The 27,235-nt window shown below is 42.8% G+C and overlaps 1 pseudogene; it reads left to right on the forward strand.

Annotated features, from left to right (window-relative positions):
• Positions 1 to 1,176: 1,176 nt before the first annotated feature.
• On the forward strand, positions 1,177 to 25,576 carry LOC122733333 (annotated as a pseudogene).
• The last annotated feature ends 1,659 nt before the right edge of the window (positions 25,577 to 27,235 follow it).

The raw sequence follows: 27,235 nt of genomic DNA on the forward strand, positions 1-27,235 counted from the left end.
TATTTATGTGCATGTCATCTTCCCAATTAGATTGCGGGCTCCTTTTGTCACTTTTTGTATCCCCAGTGCTTTAGCATAATGCCTGGCACATAGAAGGTACTTTATAAATTTAATTGACTGATTGACTGACCTTCTAACTCAACATTTTTGAGCCTGTGAACTAAGGGATTTCAGTGATCCTATAGTAGTTATGAATGTAGAAAATAGAGAAGCTCCATGGAGGTATTAGGCCTGGAGTCAGGAAAACTCGAATTCAAATTCCACCTCAGACAATTAGAAGCTCTATTGAGTCTGGGCAAGTCGCTTAACCTCTGTCTGCCTCAGTTTCTTCATCGTAAAATGGGGGAAATAATAGCACCTACGTCCCGCGGTTGTTGGGAGAATCAAATGAGATAATAATTGTAAAGTGCTTAGTAGAGTACCTGACACATAGTAGGTGCTTTATACATGCCAGCTATTATTAATATCAAGCAAAAATCGGTTAGGAAGGTGGGAAGCAAGGATATTTTCATGTATAAGATGCTCACCGATGCCCGACTGAGTATTAAAAGACCCTGCTGGCACTCTCTCACAATGGTACCAATTTTCCACAGAGGTGGTGACAGTTCCACTGAGCAGTGACATTCCTGAGCTGGGAGGTCAGGATGGAAGGAGAGTAGCCTCCTGGGTGCCTCGACACCTTTCCCACGGACCCCATTTACCTCTTCACCGTCCCGACCTGGACTCTACCCTCTGCCCTCAAGCACCTCACACCTCGCGCCAGGCTGTGCGAGGGCAGGCTTAGGCCAATGCGCCTGCGCAGCCCAACTCAAACAGGCACACCTAAATCCTTCGGAGGGAAATTGGGCGTGGGGCTTGCGAGCTAGGGAACACTTCCGGAAGTGGGCTCTGGCCCGCGTTTTTCCCCTTTGGTGGTCGTTAGCCGTTCCTTAGAACTACAATTCCCAGAATTCTGTGGACTAGCAGAGGCGCTTCTTTTCATTGACTTGCCGGGCCACACTGTGAGGGGTTATGAAACTGGGAAGGTAGCGGTAAACGAGGTAAGAACCTCGGGTGAGACGGCATTCTGGGAAATGGAGTCTAGGAGCAGGAATGTCTTCGGCTCGCGGACGTCTCGGATGGGCAGTCCGGAAGCCCAGTGTGCGCAGGCGCACTAAGCTGTCTGGCCTGGCGGGTGCGTCCTCTTCGCTGGCAACGTTGGTCCGATTGCAGACTTCGGGGAAGGTACGTCGGTGCCTAAGGGTTCACGGCGCCCATGGGTGTTTCAGACTGAAGCTCGAGGTCACCATGGTAACCACTCGCCTGTCGCGTGCTAATGTCCTTGCCTTTTGCGGGGAGGCGGACGACCCCGGGATGTTGGGAGTGTGCGGGGTAGGGTCGAGGATGGGGGCATAAGGGATCGAGAAGGGGGCGGCTCTCACTTGAATGCCTGCGACCGCACCCTCGGTACCACCCTCTCCCAAGGGAGGCCAGAGGCGCAGCTGGGCTCCCCTTCCCCTTCGGAGACCACCCTTTTTCTGATCCTTGCATCTGTATGTGTGTGGGTGTGTATGTGGGTGGGTGTCCGAGTGTTCCCTTGTGTGACTGAGCCTCTCCTCCTCCTGTTGAGCCATAAGAAGCTAGGGCCAGGCTGTGGATCTTTGGGTTTGGCTGACGTTAGTGGGACAGGGGCCAAGTCCCTGCAGATCTCTTTGCGTCAGAGAAGAGCTCTGTCTCTGTTTGTGGAAGCCAGCTCCACCAGTTCTGTTTCTGCTTGTCTGGCTGCCGGCTGGTCCTCACCCTATCACCATTCCTGTGTTCCAGGATCGCTGGGCATTCTTACAGGGCCCTCGGTCGGACTAAGGCTTCTGGGGTCTTCGTGCTGACTTCAGCCTGTCTCTGCCCACAGAGTCTCCAGGAACCTACCCTGGGACTCGAGAGGGTGGGCTTCCCACGAGGGAGACAGAAATTGGAGCCCCAAGGCCACCATCCCTGCTTAAGGGACGCTGCTCCTGAGCCCCAGATCCCAGCCCACTCAGGTTCCTGGGAGTGAAAGTGGAGGAGAATTCCCCCCAACAACCCCCCCCACCACCCCCAGGGAGTAGGAATCCAGCCTAGCAGGAGACAAACCTGACCAGAGATCTCTCAACCAGAGCTTCAGGGCTGAGGCTGGAGATTGATACACAGAGGAACAGATCCTGGGACCGCTGCCGCCTTTGCAATTCCTGACCATCTCTAAGACAGTGAGGAAGGGCTAACCATGGAGGATTTGACCCAAATGATTGAAGAGAGAGGTGAGAATTGCAGAAGGATGTGAGAGTAGAGGTATCATTTTTCCCAAGGCAGGAAAGAAGAAAAAGATATCTGCAAGGGCTGCTGGGAGGTTGAAACTTATGGATTAGGGCTCCATGGTGAGCTCATTGAATTTGTTTGGGAGCTCACCATGAACCCCTTTCCATCATCCAGATGAATTCTCTCCTCCAGTCCTGCTGTACCCAACAAGGGACTCCCGAATTTAGTTCCATAAACAATTATTACTAGGTTCAAGGCAGTGAAACTATTCAGAAAAATGCATTCTGCAATTGTACCTGTGGTAAGAACTGCCAATTATTTCCTTGTAAACCTTTTTTTTTTCCCTTTCCTTCAGAAGGTTCTTAAATCAATAGGTTTAGATTCTTTATTTCTCAAAGCCTTTTCAAGTTTGTGATCTTATTTTGGCCTTAAGAGAACCAATAAGGCAGGTTGGGTTTTGGGGGCAGTAAGGTGTGTGAGTCTGGGCCTGTGAGTTCATTAGTATAGGAATTTCTGGTGTGGAATTCCTCCACAGATGTAGATAAGTAACACATTTGTGACTCAGAGAGTTACCTGGGGAATTGAGAAGTTAAGTGACTCATCCAGTGTCACTCTATGTGTCAGAAGTAGGATTCGAACCCAGGTCCACCACACTACCTCTCAAGGTAGTCATTGTTCATTGGAGGAGCACACCCAGCTGGGGTGTGGGGATTTCTAGCCTATGGGTGGATCTGGGAGCTTCAAGACAATCTGATTCCTCTTGTGCCTTCTTTTATTCCCCAGTTCTGCCTTCTCAGGATGAAAATCACCCAGAGGAAGACATGGCTGCTATGATCTTGCCAGCTGGGCCCCAGGTGAGTCAGACTCAGTTTGCCTTCCTTAAACACCTTTTTCATTCTCAGCAGATCCTAGTCCTTTCATCCTGGAGCTTTGTGACCCAACCCTCTGTGTTCTCTCCTTGAAGATTGGGCTCTGGGTTGCTAAGTCCAGCCATCTTTTTTCCACTTCTTTTCTCCCTTGTCTTCTGTGCATCATTTGATACAGGGAGCAACAGCTTCTTTTCGCTTGATGCTCCTCACTATGTCAGCCTAAGAGAGGCCACTCTTGAGAGTCTCCTCCTACCTTTCAGACAATTTCCTCTGTCTCCTTGTTATCTTCAGGGTGAGCCTCGAGTGTCTTGCCTGGGCCTTCTTGACATTTCTCTGCCCTCCCTCCCTACACAGCTTTCATCTGCCAACTCCCTAAATCTGTAGGTCTACATGTAGAGTCCTACCATAGTGGTGTCACACTCAAACACAGGAGCCACTGACCTGTACATAATGATCCCTGGGGGTCCCCGATTGACTTAGAAAACCTCATATTAATGGTGGGTTCTATTGTATTTTTATTTGTTTTACTAAATATTTCCCAGTTACTTTGGGGGGGGGGCAGTGAAGGTTAAGTGACTTGCCCAGGGTCACACAGCTAGTAAGTGTTAAGTGTCTGAGGTCAGGTTTGAACTCAGGTCCTCCTGAATCCAGGGCCGGTGCTCTATCCACTGTGCCACCTAGGCCGCGCCCCGCCCCCCCCCCCCCCCAGTTACATTTTAATCTGGGTCAGCAGCTCCCTGGAGTGTTGTGGGCATGCTTGACACCTCTAGGCCACAAGATCTCTCAGGATGTTCCACCAGCACCATAAACTCAACATGGCCTCAGCTGAGCTCGTTATTCCCCTCCTAAAGTTGCTCTGTCTTCTGACTTCAGTGGTGCCAACATTCACCTACTCTCCCATTTTATGACCTTAGAATTCTTAGACTCCTAGTTTTGTCTCTCTCCCTTCTCATCTGTAATCGCCATTCCCTGCCATTTCCATTTCCGTAGTCCCACTCACACCTATCCCCTCGTCTATTTCTACTGCTGCTACCCAAGTCTCAGCCCTCATGACCACTCATGAACTATCATAATATCCATTTTAAGGGTTTGCCCATCTCTGTTCTCTTCCTCCCATCCATCCTTCACACCAATGCCAGAATAAGTCTGTTATGTATTATTCTAGTCACATCAGAAAGGTTCAGTGGCTCCCAGTGTCTGCCCAGCAGACTTCACACTCCTCTGCCTGGCCTTCAATAGCCCTCCATGGGCTGGCACTATCCTGCTCTGCTAGCCTTTAAAGTCCAGCTCAGATACCACTTCCTCCACAAAGCCTTCCCCAATTCCCACCCTGACTAGTTGACAATGTTCATTCCCAGCTTCAGACTTCACATAGCAATTGACTGGTTTTGCGTCTCTCAAGTCTACTCATTCTATTGGTTCCCTAGGAGCAAATCAGAAATGTTAGTGAGTTTGCATTCGTTTGCAGAACTTAGTTCAATTGTATTAATCAATCATCAGGTATTTATGAAGTGCCTGCTATGTGCCAGACACTATGGTAGCCACTGGGGATACAAGTACAATGAATGAAAATTCTGCAGCTACAAGGAGCATTGCATTATGTTCTAATGGAGGGGACAAGTATCTACTGAAGTCTAAACAGACACAATATGAAGAAAAGAAATGCACAGTAGTTCAACACAAGATACTTTGAGAGGAAAGGCATTCATTATCAGGGATGGGCTTACATGTCCAGGTAGCTGTGTAGGTAATATACATGCGTATATCATTTTGTGTGTCTGAGCCTGTGGTTTCAAATGGTGTGCAGAGTGTTCTCCTCGAGGACCCCTTCTGCCTCAGCTTCTGCTGTGCACCTTAGAAACAGGACTAGAGAGAGTTAAACACCAGCGTGTGTCAGAGGCAAGCCTTGAGCCCACATATCCCAGACTCCAAAGTTCTCTCCCATCCCCTATGCCACACTGCCTCCCGGTTACATGAGAATTCTTGGCTTATGTTTCAGATCTGTTAGAAAAATCAAAAGGCTCCCTCCAGACATTTTCAGGATACCTGAGCTTATGCCTTCAAATAATGCACATTTATGCCAAGTCCTTTGTTTGGCAGTTAAAGCCCTTTATAATCTGATGCCAACCTACTTTCCAACCTCATTATATATTCATGTACTCTACTGTCCAGCCAAACTGCCCAGGGTGTTTCTTGAACACAACACTCCAGCTGCCATCTCTTTGCTTTTGCATACTCTGTCCTCCATCCCTACTCACCTCTGAGCCTTGGTGTGCTTTTGCCAAAGTTCAACTCAACCGCCATTTTGTTCCTGACCTCCCCATCTGCTAGTGCCTTCCCTCCCCAAATTACCTTGTATACATGTTGTATATGCTTGTATATAGGTGTGTGTGTGTGTGTGTGTGTGTGTGTGTATAATCTCTATCTCTCTTTGTTGAGGGATACCTCAATAAAATTCAAAGACAGTCCCTTTCATTTTTGCTCATGGCACAATGCTTACTAGCACATCGTGTTGCATAAGTACTTTTTGACTGAGTGATATTTTGGTGACACTTTAGACATTTTCAAAGTAAGATACACATTTGATCTCACTTTATCCTCACAGCCAACCTTTGAAGCATGTAGTACAAGTATTATGTCCATTTTACAGATGAGGAGATTGAGACACAAAAGTGAAGTGATTTTCCTATAATTGCACAGCAAGCAGGTTGTAGACTCAAGACTTCAAGCTTAGTGGGCTTACCCTTGTAGCACATTGCTTCTCTAACTAAGAAATAGCTTGAAGCCAAAAAGATAAAACATAGCATCAGTTAATATACTTGGGCAAATAGTAATACTTCCGCTTACTTCATTCCCTAGATTTATTTTTTCCAAGTATCAAAGAGTGCCGAGATATAAGAGCTTATTAATTCCTGAATTCTTGGTTTCATTCAAGCACTTGACAGAGCCTCTCCTGCTGTTTCTTTCAGGAATCGGTGCCATTCAAGAATGTGGCTGTGGCCTTTGGCCAAGAGGAGTGGGGTCAGCTGGACCCAACTCAAAAGGACGTGTACAGAGATGTGATCATGGAAAAGTATAGGCACTTGGTCTCAATGGGTAAGGATGACTTGCCTTGAGAACTCAATCTTCCCATTGGATCTTTTGATCTCCTCGTTTGGTAATATGTTCAAGGCCTTTGGCTTGGGGTTCTGGAGTCTAGAGACATTCTCATTCATTGTTGCTAATGGAAAGTCCAACACTTGGTTGAATTGAAAGTAGATAGCTTTAGTGGCTATAGCTTCTTCCACATCCTCTTTTTCCCCAAGCCAGGGCTTTCTCCTACAAGGTCCCAGTGCATATAGCTACATCGTAGGAAATTCCTGTTCTTCCAGCCTCAAGACTATTATTTTTCTAAACTCACATTGTCTCCTTTACCCATCTCCCACCCACTCTTTTTTTTTTAAGTTGGTAATTTTTTTTAATCTTAAAAGTATTTTGTTATTTTCCAATTACATGTAAAGATAGTTTATAAGATTTCTAGTTCCAAATTTTTCTCCCACCCTCCCTTCCTTCCCCCCTCCCCAAGACAGAAAGCCATCTGATATAGGTTATAGATGTACAATTACATTAAACATATTTCTGCGTTAGTCATGCTGTGAAAGAAGAATCAGAACACGAGGGAAAAACCTCAAAAAACAAAAAGAGTAGAGACAGTATGGTTCAATCTGCATTCAGATCCCACAATTCTTTTTTCTGGATGTCCCACCCACTTTTTATGGGAATTTACTACTAAGCATTATTTTGGGGCCATTTTACCTCCTTCTGGGTCTGCCTTTCCCTGAAGACAAAGAGTTTGGGATAGCATGTTGTAGAGTAAAGAACCATGGAGCGTGACGTAAGAAGTTGGGGTTCCAGCACTTGTTCTGTCACCCAGCAGCCAAGTGGCCTCAGGTTACCAGCTCTGGGCTTTGGGTCCTTACCTGGAAAATCATTCTTATTTATGATTGATTGTACTGAATAAGTAATTCTTGGAGTCTGATGTGCAGGATGCACAAATAGTGAAGTCCTATTTATTTCTCCATGAGCAGGCCTTCCAATTTCCAAACCTGATGTAGTCTCACAGTTGGAGAGAAAAGATGATCCCTGGATGCTGGAAAGGGAAGTCTCAAGAGACCCCTATTCAGGTGAGTGACAAAGAAATGGTGATGACTGGAAGCACTAGGTCTGTTGGTCATTGAGAGGTGGCATGGGCCTCACCTCAAAGCCCCACGGGCCTTCAGAGGAGCTGGAGGTCTTCTGGTACGAGCTTCTGTATAGAATTCCAGCTACTTCGACATTTTTTGGCATCTGTCCTCCAGTTTCAAAGGAAGTGTAGTGCTTTCTCCCTGAAGCTAATTCTTGTACTTGTATTCTGGATCCCAACCCTTCTCCAGCACTTTGCTCACTCTACTCTTTCATTACAGACTTTGTCTCTTTTTCCCTTCAAACTTGCATAGATTTCTTCTATTTGAACCAATTCAAACAAACTCTTTTTTTTTTAACCCTGCTCCCCCTTCTGGCTTTTGTCAGACATGTCCCTTTTCATCAAGGAGCTCCTTGAACATGTGCTTTATACCTGCTGCATACACTTCACCCTAAAAAACTCCTAAAATCTATCAGCCTCGCTTCTCACTACTCTTGTGAAGGTCACAGTTGACTTCCTGATAGCCACTCTAGTGCCTTTTATCTGCCTTATTTGATATTATGAACCAGCCCTTCTTTTATTTTTTTAAAGACTGGGTCTCCCCATCTCATCCAGGCTGAATGTACAGAAGCTACTCACGGGCCTGGCTCCACTACTTATTGGCAGGGGATTTTTGACCCGCTCCATTTCTATGCTGGCCCCCCCTCTTTAGGCAATCTGGTGACTCCTGCTGCCAGAAGCTCCCCATATTGAGGCCTAACTCAGGGCGGACGTCTATCTGATTGGCATAACCCACTGCAGCTCAATTGCCAGGCTCGGAGCTGGGATTATAGGCGTGAGCCACCACGCCCAGATCACTCCTCCTCATGATAACTCTTTAGCTTTTCCTGATGCTTGTTGATTGCTTCCTTTTCCAGCCACTTCTCTGTCTCCTTCGGTGACTCCTCTTCTTCCCTCAAGTGGAAGTTGTTTCACAACACTTGACACTTCTATTAATTCATTATTTTGCAGCTTTTATTGCAGAGTTTATTTTATTTGCAGAGTTTATTTTGTTTGATTTTTTTAATGACTACCCCTAAAGTTTTTAAATACTGTCAACAGATGACCATAGATTACCATAGTCGTTCAAAGGATCATAGACTAGGGTTGAAAGGGGCCTTAAAGATCAGGTAGTCTACCTACTTCATTTTATATACAGCTGAGGCCCAGAGAGATTATGGAACTTGCTTAGGGTCACACAGCTAGTAAGTGTCTGAGGCAGGATTTGAACTCGAGTCTTCCTGTCTCCAGCCCCAGAAGTGCTCCCAACATTCAGTTCCTGTTATAAATAGCAGCTTTAGCTTCCCTGCAAGTTTAGAGCTATTCATTTATCACAAACTTATTTTTTTTTTAATTTGCTAAAACAACTATGTATGTTAAACAACACAAGGCAGGAAATTAATAAAATTAAAATTTTAAATTAATAAAATATTGAATAATTAATAAAGGTAACATTCCTAGCAAAACAGAACTCTGTTCTTCCAGACCCATATCTAAATTTATGTGCTTTTTTTACATCTACAGAACCCCAAATAATTAAAGTCACATACTAGAACTGCACATTGCAACATACTTCTGACTTCTTGGAATGTCATTTTTAAAAAAATAGCTAACCGCCTTTTATCCAGAAAAACAGAACTCTTCTTGACCCTACATGAATGTTGGAAACTTGAGAACATTGAACGGGAAACTGTAGGAAGACACTTGTGCCTAATGAGGCCTGAAAGTACCATCACCTGGGCACATCTTTACCCTGATATATCTGAAATTGATCACATCCGGATAAAAAACATTGAGCCAAGAAAACAAATACAAGATATACTTATCAAGCCTACAGGAGGCCTTCAGACTCCCACATCAGACCTCTTTTCAAAAGCATAATCATTCTGATCCATATAAAAATAGATTTCAGTTTTACTGTGACTGGTTAGGTAATTCTTTTGAGGCAGCACACATTCATTATAAAGTAAGCTACTTTGGGGCAGCTAGGTAGCACAGTGGATAAAGTACCAGCCCTGGATTCGGGAGGACCTGAGTTCAAATCCGGCCTCAGACACTTGACACTTACTAGCTGTGTGACCCTGGGCAGGTCACTTAACCCTCATTGCCCTGCCGAAAAAAAAAAAAAAATAAAGTAAGCTACTTCTCTTCTTAAGACTCCTGTGTTATTGGTCACTATCAGTTGTCACAAGAGAAGGCTTACGGGGTGGGGGGTGGGGACACATTTTTTCGAGAGAGATATAGATGTAGACATTATTGTTATATCAAAAAATGAGGTATACACGAATGTTTTTTCTTTTTTTCAAAATTAGATTAAATTTAATTTAAATTTTTTTTCCCAATTACATGTAAAAATATTTTTTGAGTTCCAAATTTTTCTCTTCCCCCCCTTCCCTTCCGCCTCCCGAGGCCAGAGAGCAATTTAATATAGATTATACATTACTGTCATGTTAAGCATATTTCCACATTAGTCATTTTGTAAGAGAAGAATCAGAACAAAAGGAAAACAAAAACTCAAGAAAGAATAAACAAGAACAAACAAGCAACAACAAAACTGAAAATAGTTTGCTTCAATCTGCATTTAGACTCCATAGTTCTTTTTCTGAATGCAGAGAGCATTTTCCATCATGAGTCTTTTGGCATCTTCTTGGATCATTGTATTGCTGAGAAGAGTTACGTCTATCACAGTTGATCAGCACACAATGTTGTTGATACTGATACATGAATTTTTAAAAGAAAAAACGTTTTCTGGACATGCCAAATACTTAGGGCCGTTTTCTTGTTTAAAAAAAAAAAATTAAAAAGCTACCTGCTTTTCCAGGTAGCATACAAAGAGTCAGTCATTAAACCTTGAATATCAAAGCTTCCCATTGTACTTTACAGTAGAAATGGCATAGTGTGTACTGCCTATACCTTTGTCAGAGAATAAGCAGCGACCATGTAAAGTTGTGGTCAGGATGGATCTGTTTTCAGCTTAGCACTTACTCATACCATGCAGTTGTGGCACTTGGGGCCATCAGTGCCGTGGGGAGAGAAGCTGTGTTTCAGAGTTAGTGGGTAGGACCATGCTTGTTCTGGAAATTTGCCCCAGAGTAGAGTCTTTATTCCCAGGGTGTTAACAGCCTGGTTTCACTCTTTCCAAAAGGCATTCTTTTTACTGCAAGCAATTGTACATGCCTCCCCAGCTGATGGAGGTTGGGTAAGCTCCAAGCAACAGGAACACTAAAGAAGGGAACAATGAGCAAGACAAGAGAAAGCAAGCCAACTCCTGATGTAAATGTTAGCCACATACCATTGCTACTCATTGCTCTGGTATTTGGTTTTCCCTTATCGTGGGAAACTCCAACATTCATTTTTGCTCAGGTGAAGGCAGTGACTACAGCTACCCACTGGCCCCATGCCAAGCTGCCCAAGGAAAGCACAGCAGACCAGATGCTGGCTCCTCTGGCCTGAATCCTACTGGGCTTACTCTTTAAGCTATAGAAGTCTTTATAACAGAGCACAAGTTCAATAGTGTTTTTACTCATTTCATCACTTTCTCTCCCTCAAGGGCATCCTTGCCTCTTTCTTCACTCCCTTCTGCTGGATGCTAATGACTCCCTCACACCAAATAGTTAACCCTTTTCGAGTGTAGCAGGCACAGAATGTTAGAAATGGACATGGAAAATTAAGTGCCAAGAGTATACAACTCCACACTCACCAGTGCTCTTGTAAAAATCAGGATTTGCAGTAGCAAAAGAAAAAAATTCACTTTGAAACAAAGGAGAAATTGTACAGTGCCAAATAGAACCTAGAAAAATTTCTGGTTGAAAAGGTGGCTCTTCTCATTTCTTCATGCTTGCTTCTGGTATCATCATGCCCTTTGATCCTCTTGGTCAGCTTATCCTCGGTTGATAAGCAAAGTAACATTTTGCAACTCAGTAAAAGCCTTTTTTCTTCTGGCTCTCTGAACTTGTTTGGTATCTTTACTTCTTTATCACAGTAGCTAGCCTCTGACTTCGCCACTTTGGAACAATCCCCCCTTCTCGTTTTCTATCTCTCTTGTTCAGCGACCTTCCTTATTAATCTGGTTCTCCTTTTCCTCATGTACTTAAGGCATGTGTGACTGAACCTACTTTCTAGTTAACTAACTTAGTATCCTGACTTCTCAAAAGAATCAGATTTCTTTTTAAAATATTATTTATGCTTTTTTGTTTTTTATACTATACAGTTTTTCAGTCAATAGGATCCTCCCCTGTAACAAAGAAAAACAGTTTAGTGAAACTGACTGGCACGGTGACCATATCTATCAAGTATATTTTTTATAATCTATTGTCCGTCCCCCTCTACACATATGCCTCTCCCCCCCCCCCGCAACAAAGAGGGGTGAGATATGTTTATCAGACTTTTCTCAGGAAGTCATCATGTTATAAGTCCAAGATAAGTTAAACAGATTTTTTTTCATGCTCCCAAAGCTAGAGCTCCAGCCCTGACTTCTCATTCCATTCCCATATTTCCATCTTTTTAGAGACCCTTGGATAATTCACACTTACCTTATGTTCTTCTCATTCAAAACTATGCTCATCTTTGCATCCAAATTAGTCCCCCTTGCATTTGTTGGTCTTCTTCCCATTTCCTAGACAAGGAAACTGTCAGGTCACCTTTGGCCCCGTCCTCTCCTTCTCATCCTATATAATCATTCACTGAGTCCTATTGATTCTTCTTTGAAATGTCTGATTTGGCATTTCTTCACTTTCACTGGCAACACTCTGGAGACTACTGATACTACAGGCTTAGATTGCTGTAGAAGCCTCCGAGCTTCTCTTCTTTACTGATTGCTGCTGTAATGTTCTTCTGCCCCCAAAACCCATTGATTTCATCGTGTCATTTGCCTGCAGTGACTCTCTCCCATCTCCTCTCAATCTAGACATCATTATTGGTTCCTGACATGACAATGGGCACTTCACCTTGCCAGGTTTTTTTTGTTTTGTTTTTAGTGAGGAAATAGGGGTTAAGTGACTTGCCAAGGGTCACACAGCTAGTAAGTGTTAAGTGTCTGAGGCCGGATTTGAACTCAGGTGCTCCTGACTCCAGGGCCGGTGCTCTATCCACTGCGCCATCTAGCTGCCCCTATCAGGTTTTTAAAAATACGTCTTAGTAGTTAGTGCCTTTTGTCTTTACATCAACTTCATTTCATCTCTTCCTCTTCCTCCACCTTGAACTTGCCTCCCCAAACATATTGAGCATACCTTTCTCCATACTCTTTTTGTACTTGTGTATCATATGCAGTGTTGCAATTACCCGTTGCATTGGGGTGCTCCATAATTGGTTTAGTGTGTAAGATTTATATCCCAGTCTACATTAGAAGCTTCTCCAAGCAAGTTATTCATATCAGATCATTGATTTCAAGCTGGAAAGTATCTTAGTGATCATCTACTACAACCTCATTTTACAAAAGAGGAAACCGAGGCCCAGTGTTTGGTTTCTAAGGTGCCAGGCAGGTGAGAGAACTTTGCTCTTTCCCATTTGTTCTGTGATCATATTTTGCCCACCACTTATTCTGTCTCACCCTCCCTAACCAACAGTTACAAGAGAGACACAATATTAATCTTAAGACGTGGTCTCTGTCTTCCAGAAGTTTATGGTCATTTTGGGTAGATGACACAGATACATTTTGGGGAGATACACAGATGAAAGAAATCCATAATGGTACAAAGTGATCTATGTAAGTGCTGAAGTGAAAAATAAAGCTAGTAGGATGCAATTTGAAAGAAGAGCAGTATTGGCTGGAGTAGTTGGCTTTGGGAAGTGATGGGATTTGACCTTGGCCATGAAGGATTTGGTTAGATGGAGAAGAGGCAAAAGGGCATTCTGGGTGTGGAGGATAGAATGACCAGAGGCTGCGAGTATTGTATGCTCAGTCTAGACCTCCTTGGTACCACGGCTAGGAAGATCCTAAACCACCCAGCTTCTGCTCAGCAGGAGCACTGATGCCATCAAGTCACTGGTAATCATCAAGCTGGCCTGTTCAAGATCCTTTCCCAGTTGGCCTCTGCTCTTTGCTATCATGTCAAGGAATGCCATCAAGGCCCAAGTTTTTCCAGTGGAATGGAAGCAAATCCTTGCTGCTTTTAGGGAATGAACTCAGTCCCATTCAGAAGGAAGTCCATACTGTTCAAGGTTCACTTTTAACACTGTACTCTTCAGGGGGCAGCTAGGTGGCGCAGTGGATAGAGCACCGGCCCTGGAGTCAGGAGTACCTGAGTTCAAATCCGGCCTCAGACACTTAACACTTACTAGCTGTGTGACCCTGGGCGAGTCACTTAATCCCAATTGCCTCACCAAAACAAAACAAAAAAACCCACTATACTCTTGGATCATAGAATGAACACACTATTCTTATCTGTTCCATGAGTCCTAAATACCAATATGAACAGTTACATTCCAGCTCTCAGTTTTGTGTGCTTTCAATTCTTTTGTGTTTACAAAATGAGCTACTGATTAGGTAGTATGTACTTAATCTACCTATGTACTTGTCTTGCCAAAGCATGACTCCTCTTCACTTCATTCCTTCAGGATCTGTGCAGACTTAAGAATGTGAGATAGACACAATCTGTCCCATCCAAGTCACATGGCTTTTCACTTAACCCATCCTAACCCCACTTCTCCCACTTCACCTGCAGTCCCCACCTTCCTTACGTTGGCACTTTCCTCATCTCAACAGAGAGTGAGGAATAATGGAGAGGATTTGACATCTCACATGAAGCAACTGGAACGTCATCCTTTTGGTAATAGGGAGCCTTGATCATCCTTGGTCATCCAGCTTTTGTGTAAACGTTTCTGGTTACGGGTGAAGTCCCTACTTTTATTGTTGGCTCGCTTGTTAGGGAATTCTTACCTAGATTGAGTCAAGATGTGCTTCCTAGTAACTTCCATTCATTGACCTGCTTCCACCATCTGGAGCATTCTAGAACAAGTCTACTCCCTCTTCTACATAAAAGCCTTTAAGATAATTAATACTCTCACCTATGACTTTAGGGGGCTTTTTTCAAGGCTTAACATTCTCGGTTCCTTTAACTGTTTCTGAATATAATATAATCTTTAACCCCGCCCCCCCAATCCTGGTTGTCTCCTCCAGAAACATTCTCATCACTTCCCCTATTAAATTGGGGCTTCACAGATTTCCAGTACACATAAAGAAGACTTTTTCTTTTTTTAAATTTCTTTTAAATTTAGTTTTTTCGATTAATGAAAATAAATTTTTTTTCTTCCTCCCACCTCCCTGGACACCCATTAAAAAAAAAAAGCTCTTATAACAGATACACATTGTCCAGCAAAGCCCGTTCCCCCAGCATCTGTGTCCAGAAAGGTAAGTCTCAAGGGCAGCTAGGTGGCACAGTGGATAAAGCACCGGCACTGGATTCATGAGGACCTGAATTCAAATCCAGCCTCAAGACACTTGACACTTAATTAGCTGTGTGACCCTGGGCAAGTCACTTAACCCTCATTGCCCTGCAAAAAACCCAAAAATGTAAGTGTCATTCTGCACCCTGGGTAAAAGAAGAACTTTCTTTTTTTTTTTTAAATTTTTTTTCCCATTACATGTAAAGATAGTTCTCAACTTTTGTTCATACAAGCTTTCCAATTTCAGATTTTTCTCCCTCCCCCCTCCCCTAGACAACAGGTAATCTGATATAGGTTTTATACATATATACATACATAGATACATCTATCTATCTATCTATCTATATATGTATATTGTATATGTATGTATGTATGTGTATATATATATATAATAACATTAAACATATTTCTGCATTAGTCATGTTATAAGAGAAAAATCAGAGCAATGAGGAAAAACCTCAAAACAGAAAAACAACAACAACAGCACCAAAAACAAAAGAAATAGTATGGTTCATTCAGCATCTATACGGTTCTTTTTTTTTTCCCCTGGATTTGGAGATCCTAAGGAAGAACTTTCTAATAGAGGTAGACAACAGCAAAGTGAGTTGCCTTTTCATTTTATTTATTTATTTGTTTGTTTATTTATTTATTTAGCAGGGCAGTGAGGGTTAAGTGACTTGCCCAGGGTGACACAGCTAGTAAGTGTCAAGTGTCTGAGGCCGGATTTGAACTCAGGTCTTCCTGAATTCAGGGCCGTTGTTTTATCCACTGCACCACCTAGCTGCCCCTGAGCTGTTTTTTCAGTGAGTGACTTTCTCATCACTGAATATACCAAACACAGGCAAATCATGATCAGTGGTCCAGGGAACAGATGACAGAACATACTTCTTCCCTCCTCTTTGTAGAGAAGTTGGGAACTAATGCTATGAAGAATGCTGCGTATGATGAAATGTACAATTGCCTTGACCGTTGGTTTTGCTCACATGGTTTTCCTTATTACAAAGAAGGGTTCTATAAGCGAGGAGCAGTAACATCAGAAAATGACTGATAGAAAAACAAAAGACACCAATAAAACTTTGAAAAATATTGTTAAAACGTTAAATACGGGGCAGCTAGGTGGCGCAGTGGATAGAGCACCGGCCCTGGATTCAGGAGGACCTGAGTTCAAATCCGACCTCAGACACTTAACACTTACTAAGCTGTGTGACCCTGGGCAAGTCACTTAATCCCAAGTGCCTCACCAAAAAAAAAAATTTAAAACATTAAATACTGGCCTCCCAAATTTTATGCAGTACTTTAGGTTTGATGTGAAAAGCACATGATGAAACAGAAGAGTTTATTCCCATGATCTTGATCTGGACAGCATGTTAATATGTGTTAAGGTACCCTGAGATTTCATCCTCCTACCCAGATCATTTTAGGGTGCCTCTGTTCCAAGCAGGTGACAATTGAGTCTAATAGAGCATAAAGTCTAGCGGTTCCTGCCAAGCAGAAGAGTTTCAGCAGCAGGTCTCCCGGCTCAGCAGCAGACTGTCTCTTATCTTGAGGACCAGTCAAGCGAAATTTAGAGAGGCCAGTCACCAGGTTGACTGCAGGGGGTTGAATTTTTAGGCCACAGTTACTCCCAAAGATAGTTTGTCTTCTTGAAGGAAGGGAGTTGGGAGCTACATTGGTAAAGGGATCATGCTAGTGAAACCACAGAGCCTGGAAGTATTGAAAGAGTTAGCTTTTTTAGCCACATGACATGGTTGATGCCTGTTGGACTCAATTAACTAACACAAGCCAGGCCTCCCTCATCATTGAGAAACTGATATTTTTTCTAAACAGATTCTCAAACAAAAATTGTTACTCGCCATTAAGACCAAGAATTTTGGTTTTGTGTAGAATATAAAAACTGTGTATTGCTGTGTAATATTACTAGCTAAGTTTTATAGATTTTTCCATTTGTCTATAAAAGTTTATGAAAGGGGCGGCTAGGTGGCGCAGTGGATAGAGCACTGGCCCTGGATTCAGGAGTACCTGAGTTCAAATCCGGCCTCAGACACTTGATACTTACTAGCTGTGTGACCCTGGGCAAGTCACTTAACCCCCATTGCCCCGCCCCCCCCAAAAAAAAAGTTTATGAAAGTTAATGCTGTCATACCCCTAGTGGTACTTTAATGATTAAATGCAAACATTCCTATACCAAGTTTGTAACCTATAGGTCTAAGGAGCACTAGCAGCATTTGACTGTAACTGTTTGCTAGTTAATAACTTCTTGGCCTAACCCTAGCCAAAGATGACAACAGAACAATATAATTTACACTGTGATTTATCTTTTTGCTGAGGGGGAAAAATGTAAAATGTTCTGAAAATTCACTGCTGCCTTTGTGGAAAGCGTTTCAGCAAAGGTTCTTGTAGAGAGGGAGTAGGGAATTTCAAAAGAAAAAATTAAGTATGAGAAACTGATTTTTTTCAACCTAAATATAGGTGTTTGTTAATGATAATGATGATAATCGTTTACAGTGCTTTATCATTTAGTGTTTTCATATATATTCCCATTTAAACTTCATAACAACCCTATGCATTAGGTAGTGAAAATATTATTTTCCACCCATTTTGCATATGAAGAAACCAACACTTAGTTTAAGGCACTTGTCAGCTCATAAGTGGTGGAGCTGAGACTCAAACCCAGTCTTCTTTCTACCATCCCATGCTACTCCGTGGCTTTACATTTGTCTGTTAAATTTCATTTTGTTGGGTTTCGCTTAGCATGCCAGCCCATCAAGATTACTCTGGATTTTGTTTCTGATATTTTATTAGCTAGAGAGGCAGTATGACAAAGTGGCTGGAGAGAAGGCTGGCCTGGGAAGACCCAGGTTCAAGTGCTGCCTTAAACTCTCACTGCCCTGGCCAGTTCTCTATGCCCAATGATGGAACTTACCCATATGGATGAAATTACCCCCAAAAAATGTATCAGCTATTCTCAGATTTTTGTGGTCAAAGATTTAATAAGCATACTTTCTCTATTTTTTCCAAGTTTATAGAAAAACATCTTGAACAGTATGGGACTAAGGACAGAGCCTTCTAACTTGATAGTGATCCATTAGTCTTTTAAGAGATTAATCATTCTTTTTTTTTTTTTTTTTTTTTTTTTAGTGAGGCAATTGGGGTTAAGTGACTTGCCCAGGGTCACACAGCTAGTAAGTGTTAAGTGTCTGAGGCTGGATTTGAACTCAGGTACTCCTGAATCCAGGGCCAGTGCTCTATCCACTGTGCCACCTAGCTGCCCCTGTGCCACCTAGCTGCCCCAAGATTAATCATTCTTAAAATAATTGGTACTAGTCATAACATCTCTGAAGCAGAAGTTCTTCATCTGGAAAAGAAAGATAATAAGGTCTGTCTGTCCTCTCAAAGATAATAAGGTCTACCTGTCCTCTCCCACGGCATTTCTGTGAGGATCAAATGAAGTAATATATGTGGAAGTATTAGCATTAGATGATGACAGTGCTGTGGTATGGTATTCTCTTCTACCATTTGAGAGTCTAGCACACTGCCATTATTCAGCCCATATTCTACCAGCTTATCCGTATGAATAAAGGCCTACCAGTACCTCAGTGTAGCTTTGGGAGTGACCTTGTGTTGTAAAAAGGCAAGGCCAGTAGACCAGAGGCAGGGCCCTGGGGGGTCAGAGGTCCAGCCTAGCTAGATGGAGGGAGGCTCCCCAGCAGGCTGTAGACACAACGATGACTTTTCAGCAATAGCAAAACCCTCAAAGACTATGATTAGAGATCCTTTAGCAGTCCAGAACAGTATCATCCGAGACCTTGAGTGTAACCACAATAGGTTTGGGACATACCTAAAATATCTTCTGTAGTACCTGACACTTGTATCTGTCTTACTCTCAAGTATTTGTTGAATGTTTACAGTATTCTCCCAATCTAACAACACTTTCAAAAAAAAGAAACAAAGAAAGGAAAGAGAGAAAGGTGTGAGATCAGTTTGTTGGGGACTTAAATTTATCAGTTTATCACCCTTTTCTTCTTTTTTGAAAACCAGGCTATTTCCCTAAGTCCAGGTTTCTGGTCTATCCCCCCCCCCCACCCCCATTATCCATGCTTTTGCCAAGCCTCTTGGATCATATCTGTAGGTATCATGAGCACCCTAGAATACAACTCATCCAGGCCTGGAGATGAGTTCTTTTTCTTTTTCTTTTTTTGGTGAGGCAGTTGGGGTTAAGTGACTTGCCCAAGGTCACACAACAAGTAATTGTTAAGTGTCTGAGGTCAGATTTGAACTCAGGTCCTCCTGAATCCAGGGCTGGTGCTCTATCCACTGTACCACCTAACTGCCCCTATGAGTTCTTTTAAAGCAACTACAACTCTGCCTGCCTTAATCTCTATATTTTGTGCTACAATTTCTTATTTATTCTGTTAGATCTTTTCTAACCTGGAGACCATTTTCTTTCCTGGCGCAGCCATGGGATTCATTGCTGTCTCTATCATCCTTATTATTAATTATAATGCCCATCTTTGTTAGCAAGTCTTGGCTTATTCTGCTCTTCAGCCTTCCTAGGTATCACAGCGGATAGAGTGCCAGGCCAGGAGTTGGGAAGACCTGAGTTCCTGCTTTGGACACTTATTAGCTGTGTGATCTTGGGCAAGTCACTTAAACCTCTGTTTGCTTCAGTTTCCTCCTCTGTAAAATAGGGATCGTAATAGGGTCTAACTCCCAAGGTTGTTGTGAGGATCAAATAAGATGATATTTGTGGGGCAGCTAGGTGGTGCAGTAGATAAAGCACTGGACCTGAATTCAGGAGGACCTGAATTCAAATCTGGCCTCAGACACTTGACACTTACTAGCTGTGTGGCCCTGGGCAAGTCACTGAACCTTCATTGCCCCACAAAAAAACAAAACAAAACAAAAAATGAGATATTTGTGAAGCGTTTGGCACACAATGCCTGACACATAGTAGGTGCTACAGAAATGTTAGTTGTTATAATTATTGTTATTCCTGATACTATTCTCACAGGTGCATGTTCTCTTTCAGTCAGTCAACAAGCGTTTCTCAAGCTCCTGCTATATGTGCCAGGCTCTGTGTTGGGTGCCAAGGATACAGGGACCCAAATCCTCTGACCTGCTCTCTTATCTCAAGCTCATGTTCAGTGCCTCAGTAAACAACTGTAATAGCAGTTGGGGGATCAGGAATTTAGTCTTAAGAAGTTCTGAACTGGGGCAGCTGGTGGCACAGTGGATAAAGCACCGGCCCTGGATTCAGGAGTACCTGAGTTCAAATCCGGCCTCAGACACTTGACACTTACTAGTTATGTGACCCTGGGCAAGTCACTCAACCCCCATTGCCCTGCAAAAAAAAAAAAAAAAAAGTTCTGAACTAAGGTGCTAATGGTGTGCATGGTGAGCAGGAGATGAAGACACTGGGGAGATGGAAGGGACAAGATGTGGCAATGAGTGGCTGTATGGGAGGTTAAGGGATCATCTGTGTAGAGATGGTCATTAAACTTGGGAGTCGATGAGGTCACCTAGGTGGCAGCTAAGTGATACTGCAATGGATAGAGCATGGGGCCTGGAATCAGGAACACCTGAGTTCAAATTCCCACACTTACTAGTTCTATGATCCTGGGCAAGGTCTGCCTCACTTTACTCAACAAGAAAATGAGGATGAGTGAGGAGCATTTAGCATGTACTTGTTCCTTCACCCGTCCCCTGTCAAAGGAGAGAATGTAGAAAGAAGAGAACCCAGGACAGAGCTTTAGGATACACTCACATTTAGGGACGGGAGAATGATGTAAGCGGCTCCAAGACAACTGCCCCCTCAGGGATCTGTCCTGTTGGATGGATTTGATAGAGTGACCTCCCCCTCTTGTATCGTTGAGGTGGGGGGATAGGGAACAAGAGCAGGTACAGCGAGTATAGGATGAGAGTGTAGGATGCCATGTCATGGGGGGGGGGGGGAACGGGCTAGATGAAAGGAGTGTGAGCGAAGAGCTCACGTCCTTGGGAGCTCAGTAGTCCCTTTAGCTGCATTTCCCACCCCCCCACCCCATTCATCGGCTTTCAGTCAATTTCATGTCATTAACAAGGACTGCCTCCTTGATTCTTCCGCCTTTAAGGGCTAAAGTTGTCAGCAAGGTGAGACTTTGAGATGACTATTTTTTGCAAAATGAGACTCCCAGCAGAAATGAAATTCTCCATGCCTGTTACTTGCCTCTGTGCCAGGTTATTTTAGTTGCAGTGGTGGTTAGGGTGTTGTTTGTTCTGTTGTTATTTTGAGGGAAGAGGTGCTGATCTCTTGATTTCATCCATCTAGGAACTTCCCAGTGTAGAAATTCCCTCCTCTAATATAGATCATCAGCTCCTTTTAATTTACAGTCTTAGAGAGTTGCCTGGGGTCTCAAGAAGTTAAGTGTCTTGCATACGGTCACATAGCTGGCATTGTTTCAGAAACAGAACTCAAATCTTGGTCTTTCAGGTACCAAGGTTGGGCCACTATCCATTGTCATTTTGTCTTTGGAAGCCAGTTTTATAATCTACATAAGGAAAATCTCATCTGTATCCTTCCTCTGAACATAAATAATAATATGAAGTCTGTTTCTCTGCAAATATTTTTGGTTTGGTTTGGTTTTTGAGGCAACCAGGGTTAAGTGACTTGCCCAGAGTCAAACAGCTAGTAAGTATCTGAGATCAGATTTGAACTCAGGTCCTCCTGACTAGTGCTGGTGCTCTATCCACTGAACTACCTGGCCACCCCCTTTTTTGTTTGTCTGTTTTTGGTTTCCTTAATTTCTTAGTATGATAGTATTCTATGACATTCATATATCATAACTTGCTCAGCCATTCCCCAATTGATGGGCATCTCTTAGTTTATAATTCTTTGTCCCCACAAAAAGAGCTACTGTAAACATTGTTTGACAAATGGGTACTTTTCCTTTTTCTTTTGGATATAGACTTAGTAATGGTATTCCTAGGTAAAAGGGTATGAACAGTTCTAATAACGTTTGGGGCATAGTTCCAAATTGCTTTTCAGAATGACTAGACCAATTCATGGCACCACCAATAGTAATGTAATTCTCGTGTTTGCCCACAATCCCTCTAGTAGGTCATTGTTCTTTTTTGTCAACTTTGCCCATCTGATGGATGTGAGGTGGTACCCCAGAGTTGTTTTGATTTTCATTTCTCTTCATTATTAGTGATTAGGAACAAAGGTACAGTGCACCATAAACCAGATATAAATGTAATTGGGAATTTCTTTTTAAATACAAATACATTACAACAGAGATAATGTTATGGTATGATTTTTCTAAGTCAACATGCAGCTCAAAGGTCTCTGTTTCTATTTGAGTTTGACACCCCTGAGTGAGAACCTGGATTCCTTCCTCTGAAAACTTCCTGTTTGAATCCTTTGACCCCTTACCAATTAGGGAATGGCTGTTCTTACAAATTTGAATCTGTTCCCGGTATATCTTAGAAATGAGATCTTTGTCAGAGAAACTTCTTGCAAAGATTTCTTTCCCCCAGTTTCCCGCTTCTCTTCTGATTTTAGCTGTACTGATTTTGTTTGTGTAAAAACTTTTTAATGTTCTATAATTTAAATTGTCCATTTTACCTTCTGCGATCCTTTCTATCCTTTGTGTGGACATGAACTCTTCCTTGTCCATAGATCTGATAGGTAATTTCTTCCTGGATCTTCTAATTTATTTACGCTAGCATTCTTTATGTCTTAAGTCACATATCCATTTGGAGCTTATCTTGGTATAGCTCAGCTGAGATGTTGTTCTATACCTGCCTAGTTTCTATTACACTGCTTTCCATGGTCCAAAAGTGTTCTTACCACAGTAGCTAGTATCTTTGGGTTTATCAAACACCAGGCTATTGTGTTTGTTTATTTCTGTAGGTTGGGGACCTAATCTGTTCCACTGATTGACCTATTTCTCTATGTCATACTTCCCATTCTGACTTTCTGCTTTAAAGTTTGCAAAGTGTTTTTTTGTTTGTTTGTTTGTTTTTGGTGGAGCAATGAGGGTTAAATGATTTGCCCAGGGTCACACAGCTAGTAAGTGTCAAGTGTCTGAGGCCAGATTTGAACCCAGGTACTCCTGAATCCAGGGCCAGTGTTTTATCCACTGCTCCACCTAGCAAAGTGTTTTAAATGGATTCTCATTTAAGCCTCACAGAAAGCCTTTGTGTGCTAGAAATATTATCCCCATTTTGCAGATTAGAAAACTGAGACCAAGAGGTTAAACAACTTCTCCAAAGTCACACAGCTAGTGAGTGGCAGAGGCAGAACTGGAGCCTCGCCTTTTCACCAAGTTAGTATTCCCAATTCCCCATAATTCTGGATAAGCTATTTTCATTCTCTTTGTTGGCTGTGTATATTGGGCCATTCTGCCTCCTACAGCTGCTGTTTTCCTGCCCACTTGTCCTTCCTTCTAATTTCAGTGCTATACTTAGAGATGTCATCTACATTGTGAAGGTGTTTTTTTCAAATTCATTATCTCATTTTCACCCCAGCAGTTTCCTGTCTTCTAACACAGGAAATAGGAGACCTTTTTATTCTGTCTTTTTTTCAGACTGGGAGACTAAGCCTGAGATCAAGCAGTCTTCTCCAAAGCACGACTTTTCTGAAGAAGGATCATCCCATGGGGAGATAATAGAAAGATTCACAAGGGATGCTCCCTGGGATTCTATGTTTCTAGAAAGCTGGGACTGTAAGGACCAGCTAGAGAGAGAGCAGGGCCATCAGGAGACCCACATGAGACAAATGACAATCACACACATGAAGACCTCCACTGGAGACAAAGACCACGAATGTAATGAATTTGAGGGAACCTTCAGTCTGAAGTCCATCCTTGTTACACAACAGAAAACTCCTCCAGAAGAAAACCTTCTTAATTGTGATGCACATGGAAAAAATCTCCAAAAGAATTCAGACCTAGCTAAACTTCAGAAACTATATGGAGTGAAGAAAGCTTGGAAATGTGGTGAATGTGGGAAAGGCTTTAGAAACCGCTCAGCTCTTATTGTACACGTGGGTATTCACAGTTCAGATAGACCCTTTAAGTGTACAGAATGTGGGAGCGCCTTTAGGCAGAACTCATCCCTTTTGAAACATCAGAGGTCACACACTGGAGAGAAACCCTTTAAATGTAATGAATGTGATCGAGCCTTTAGTCAGAGCTCATCCCTCATTGACCATCTGAGGATTCACACTGGAGAGAAACCTTATGAATGCACTGAATGTGGGAAAGCCTTCAACAAAAGTACACATCTTACTCAACATCAGAGAACTCACACTGGAGAAAAACCATATGAATGCATTGAATGTGGGAAAGCCTTTACCCGGAGCACACACCTCACTCAGCATCAAAGGATCCATACTGGAGAAAAACCCTATAAATGCATTGAATGTGGGAAAGCCTTCAAGGATGCCTCATCTCTTAATCGACATCAGTTCATTCATACTGGAGAGAGACCATATAAATGTGGGGATTGTGACAAAGCCTTCAGTGGCCTCTCAAGCCTTATCCAGCATAAGAGAATCCATACTGGGGAGAAACCTTATGGATGTAAGGAATGTGGGAAAGCCTTTAGCCAAAGCTCATCCCTTACAAAACATCAGAGATTCCATACTGGAGAGAGACCATTTAAATGTAATGCATGTGATAGAGCTTTTAGCCAGAGCTCATCCCTGATTCATCACCAAAAAACTCATACTGGTGAGAAACCCTTCAAATGTAATGAATGTGGAAAAGCTTTCAGCCAGAGCATCCACCTTACTGAACATCAGAGAATTCATACTGGAGAAAAACTCTACAAGTGTAAAGAATGCGGGAAAGCATTTAGTCGAACTTCATCCCTTATCGACCATCAAAGAATTCACACTGGAGAGAGACCCTATGAATGTAACGTATGTGGGAAAGCCTTCAGCCAGAGCTCATCCCTTACTAAACATCAAAGAACTCATACTGGAGAAAAACCCTATGAATGTAATGAATGTGGTAAAGCATTTAGCAAGAGCTCGTCCCTCACTCAACATCAAAGAATTCACACTGGAGAGAAGCCCTATGAATGTGGGGAATGTGGGAAGGCTTTCAACAAGAGTACACACCTCACTCAGCACCAGAGAATTCACACTGGAGAGAAACCTTATGAATGCAATGAATGTGGGAAAGCATTCACTAGGAGCACACACCTTACCCAACATCTTCGAGTTCATACTGGGGAGAAGCCCTATAAATGTGATGAATGTGGAAAAGCTTTCAGTGACACTTCATCCCTTACTAGACATAAGTTCATTCATACTGGGGAGAAACCCTTTAAATGTGATGAATGTGGAAAAGCTTTTAGTGGCCTCTCGGGCCTTATTCAGCACCAACGAACTCATACAGGGGAGAAGCCCTATGAATGTAATGAATGTGGCAAAGCTTTTAGCCGGAGTGCTCACCTTATTGAACATAGGGGAACTCATACTGGAGAGAAACCATACAAATGTAAAGAATGTGGGAAAGCTTTCAGTCAGAGCTCACACCTTACAAAACATCAGAGAACTCATACTGGAGAGAAACCCTATAAATGTTGTTCTTGTGAGAGAGCCTTCAGCCAGAGTTCATCTCTTATTCAGCATCAGAAGATTCATGCTGGAGAGGAATACTGTATGTAAAGAATGTGAAAAAGCCTTCAGTCTCATGACTGGATGGCCCTTCAGTCTTTATGCAGCATCAGAAATCTTGCTTTATGAGTTCAGTGAATACAAATGTGTATTGAGCACCTACTATGTCCAGAAAGAAATGTGAGGCACTCTTGAAAACTATTTCCCTCCTCCAAAAGTTCTTGTGGATTGAGGGATGACCCTAGATGGGGGGAGGGGAGTGGGGAGGGGGGGGGGCTGGAGTTAGGTCGTTAAAAAATTAAGTGTTGTAAATGTGGAGTCTTAAGTCTGTTTCTGAATATTGTAATGGAAGATAATGGGAATTTCTAAAAGCAGTGTATCCTTTACATGCTAGTGTGTATTTGAGCTTCTGCATCCCTGGGACTCCCCTGCAAAGGAGAGGGAGCTGCCAAGAGGTTCTGCCAAGTGGGCTAATGCTCATGGGGTGGAGTTGTGAAACTCTAAGGGCACTTTTGTGACTCGTGTGAGCATGGAGAAAATCAGAGAATTCTAAGCATTGGTAAGTAGGGAACTTACAGGTCATTAAGTTCAGGGATTTTCACACTTTTTGAACTTACAGAAACTTTATATTAAAAAAAAATCATAGAACCTTGATTCAAATGGTAAAATTGAAAATATGTAAATATTAGTAACATTGAGGATGGAAATTATAGGATTTGTAATTGATTATCTTTATGCTCTTTAACTTGGATCAGGCTCAAACAGATATAACAGTTTCCCTTGTATTTTAAGTTTAATACTAACTAGTGGAAAATCTGCTACATGTGTATTTTTGAAACTCACCTTTTGAAGTAAACTTTGTTGAGATTCACTCACATAAACATTGTCTCTTTCACTTGGTGTCCAGAGCACTTGATTTCATTATCTTTCCATTGCATCCCAGTATCGGCTCAGTGGACTGTGGAGCTGGATTTTGGGTGGCAACAGGATGAAGCAGGGTAAGGGGTGATTGGGACCAGGTAGCCAGTTAGATTAGAGGGGTCTGATGGTCTCAAAGATCTATAGGCAAGCTATCAGGATAGAGCAGCTGGCCACATGTGTACTCTGAGTCCAAGTGGAGCAACAGAATTCTGTTGTATCACTGTGGGTGGGGTGGAAGAGGAACAGAAAGGTTTGGTCCAGTAATCTAGAACTAGAACTAGCCCAGGCTAGGAGTGGGCAGATAGTGTGTGCCCCAAAAGGCTGGCTTATAGTCTGGAGGGATAAGGAGGTCAGACTGAGAATATGTATGGAAGGGACCCGAACACAAAAAGACTGCTTAGCGGGAGGTCAGAACCCAGGCTCATAGAGGTTAGTCAGCAGGACCCAGAAGCCCAGGTATAATGGGACTGGATAGTTGGAGCTGGAGATCAGCATACACAGGATAAGCATGTTAGTGACAGGATGGTGATCGTTGATCCTAGAACAGAGGTCATTTTCTCCCCTGCCCTGGTCTTATGTCCTTGTCTCAGTGCTAGGAAGCAAGGGTTGTCAGGTGTGTGTTGCCTATTAACCTGCTCTTGCTTGTAGCATAAAGAAAGAACAGGGGGCTTCCCGAGAATCGTTAATGAATATTTCTAACAGGGTCTGTTCTTCACACCCTTTTGCGGTTTGAGTGTACCTAGTGAAAGGCTCAGATTTTTGTAGAGGGCATGACCCCAATGCCTAAACTCCCATAACCAGCCTTTGTTTCCTTGGCTCTCCTAGTTAGCCAGTGGGTGGTGTCATCCCCAAACTCTTTTAGTGTTGAGAATCCACCAAACTAGAGTTCTTCTTGCCCTGAATTATATAATTGAGCATGAAGAAGGGAGCAGTTGACCAGGGAATGGGTTGCCTTGTTAAGCTTTGAGGAGAGGAATGTGGAAG

The sequence above is a fragment of the Dromiciops gliroides genome, chromosome X (genome assembly GCF_019393635.1).
Source record: "Dromiciops gliroides isolate mDroGli1 chromosome X, mDroGli1.pri, whole genome shotgun sequence".
Classification (NCBI taxonomy): domain Eukaryota; kingdom Metazoa; phylum Chordata; class Mammalia; order Microbiotheria; family Microbiotheriidae; genus Dromiciops; species Dromiciops gliroides.